At 40.0% G+C, this 3,067-nt stretch overlaps 1 pseudogene; it reads right to left on the reverse strand.

Moving 5' to 3' along the window:
• Positions 1-1,559: 1,559 nt before the first annotated feature.
• LOC101413772 (high mobility group protein B1 pseudogene) lies at positions 1,560-2,171 on the reverse strand (annotated as a pseudogene).
• Positions 2,172-3,067: the final 896 nt, after the last annotated feature.

Consider the following 3,067-nt stretch of genomic DNA (forward strand, 5'->3'; position numbering starts at 1 on the left):
CCTCCACTAGGCAGTCAATTGGTTTCCATGACTCTAGCCTCCAGGACTTTTTAAATTTCTAAACTACAGAATAAATGACAAAAGAGGGAGAGAGAAAAAATCTCAAATATCTTAACTCTTGAGTTACAATAGCTGTGGAGTGCAACTAAAAGCAAAAAGGAAGGGGGAGGAGGAGGAAAGGAATAATATGGTGGTTTTTCTCACTCTCTTCCAATAGCCACTCAAACATAGTCTTTAGGTTGGGGAGGGGCTTGAGAGAAGAGTAAAAGGAGAAGTAACTTAAATGTTAGTACTTCTCTGAACATGAGTCATGTCAGCTTCCCCAAGGTTGAGTTGCAGTATGGGTGGGGAGGTGGCAGGGAGGGAGTATATGGAGAGACAATAGAAACTTCACAACCATCTTCATGAGCATGCAATGCAACCTGTACAGTGGCACAGAGTCCTGTGCTCAGAAGAGCCCCACATTTGGCTTAATGTTCTACTTTGTTGTATTGAAATTTCTAAAAATGATTTTAAAAATTCACCTTATATTTTTATATTTTGGAATAATTTATTGAGATGAAATTCATTAACATAAAATTAATCTTATCAAAATGAACAATTCACCAGTATTTAATGTATTTGCAGTGCTGTGCAACCACCACTTCTATCCAGTTCAAAACGTTTCCTTCATTCCAAAGCAAAATATCTTACCCATTAAGCAGTTTCTCTCAGTGTGCCCCTCTCCCAACTCCTGTCATCCACCAATCTGCTTTCCACCTCTATGTATTTATTTATTCTATTTTATATATCATATAAGTGGAATCATATAATTTTGGACCTCTTCTGTCTGACTTCTTTCACTTAGCATAATGTTTTGGGGGTTCATCCATGTCAATGCATGTATGAGTGCTTCATTCTTTTTTTATGGCTGAATAACTTATATTGGTTGATGGATATTTGGGTCTTCTCCACCTTTTGGCTACTGTGAATAGAGCTGCTATTAACATGCATGTAGATGTACTTGTTCAAGTACCTGTCTTCAATTCTTTGGGGTTCATACCTAAGAGTGGAATTGCATGGCTACATAGTAAGTGTTATTTACTAATAAAAATTGTATTTACTTGAATCATTCAGAACATTAACAAAACAGCTGCAACCTTTTTCCCCACAATTACAGAGTGGTATTCAATTAACAGAATGACAATTATTTCAGATAAGCTGCATCAGAGACAACTGAAGATAAAAAACCTACTATCCCCGTAAATAACTAACTTGTGCTATGCACTAATAAGAACCTGCTTTAAATTTCCATGCCAATTTACAACCCCCATACTGTGCTAGGCAAGTTTAGCGGCTATTGACAATACCACCTGGACAGGGCTATCTAAAGACACTTTCAGTAGTGTGTTAACTATACGAAAAAAGACACTTCACAGTTTGAAAACAAATCTTACACAGCCTTACATTTCAATTTTTTTTTTCTTTAGAAGGAATGAGTGGTGTTCAGGGGGGTTAAATGCTTTATAGACAAGAGAAAAAAAAAACTGGCTAGAACCAACTTATTCATCATCATCATCCTATTCATCTTTCTCCTCCTTATCTTCCTCATCTTTTTCATCTTCCTCCTCCTCCTTCTTTTTCTTGTTTTTTTTCAGCCTTGACAAAAAAACCTGTTGTTGTCACATCAAGCTTTCCTTTAGCCCTGTATGCAGCAGTATCCTCGTTGTATTTATCTCTCAGCTTAGCACCTCCTTTTCATAAGGTTACTTGTCATCTGCAGCGGTGTCATTCCACAGCTCTCCCAGCTTCTTGGCAATATCGCCAATGGTGAGGCCAGAATGCTTACCTTTGATTTTTGGGCAATACTCAGAACAAAGCAAGGAAAAGTCTGAAGGAAGCCTCTTGGGTGCTTTGGGATCCTTGAACTTCTTTTTTGTTTCCCCTTCAGGAGAGATATACGTTTTCATTTCTCTTTCATAACGGTCCTTGTCTGCTTTGGCCATGTCTTCAAATTTTCCTTTCTCTTTAGTTGAAATGATCTTCCACCTCTCGAAGCACTTTTTACCAAATTTTGAAAAGTCGACTGAAGCATCCAGGTACTTCTTCTTGTGCTCCTCCTGGCAAATTTGCACAAAAAATGCATATGGTGACATTTTACCTCTCAGCTTCTTAGGGTCTCCTTTGCCCATGTCTACTTACATTTCTTCCTCTAGGCTCAAAGTCACCCAGTGCCCTCCCTGCTCACACTTGCCCCAGAACTGTCCCTGAGGAGCTCAATGTACTACAATGGCTGTCGTTATAGAGTAATTTTATGTTTAGCATTTTGAAGAACATCAAATTGCCATATATATATATGTATGTATTTACTTTTTATATGGTCTTTTTTTTATATTTTATTTTATTTTTTTTAAATATTACATTCAAAAAATATGAGGTCCCATTCAACCCCACCACCCCCACCCCCCCTCTCCCCCCACAGCAACACTCTCTCCCATCATCATGACACATCAATTGCACCTGGTAAGTACATCTCTGAGCATCGCTGCACCCCATAGTCAATGGTCCATATCATAGCCCACAGTCTCCCATGTTCCATCCAGTGGGCCCTGAGGGGATCTACAATGTCCCGTAGTTGTCCATGAAGCACCACCCAGGACATCTCCACGTGCCAAAGACGCCTCCCCATCTCATCTCTTCCTCCCATTCCTGCACCCAGCAGTCACCATGGCCACCCTTCCTACACCAATGCCACATTTTCTCTGTGGACATTGGATTGGTTGTGTCCATTGCACATCTATGTCAAGTGGGGGCTTAGATTTCACATGGATACTGGATGCACTCCTCCTGCTTTCAGTTGTAGGCACTCTAGGCTCCATGGTGTGGTGATTGACCTTCTTCAACTCCATGTTAGCTGAGTGGGGTAAGTCCAATAAATCAGAGTGTAGGAGCTGAAGTCTGTTGAGGCTTAGGGCCTGGCTATCATATTGTCAGTCCAGAGATTCAAATCCCCTAAATATATCTTAAACCCCAGCACCAACTACAATTCCAGTAAAGTAACATGAAAGTCTTGTGAAAAGAGATCCCA

The sequence above is a fragment of the Dasypus novemcinctus genome, chromosome 5 (assembly GCF_030445035.2).
Source record: "Dasypus novemcinctus isolate mDasNov1 chromosome 5, mDasNov1.1.hap2, whole genome shotgun sequence".
NCBI classification, from domain to species: Eukaryota; Metazoa; Chordata; class Mammalia; order Cingulata; family Dasypodidae; genus Dasypus; species Dasypus novemcinctus.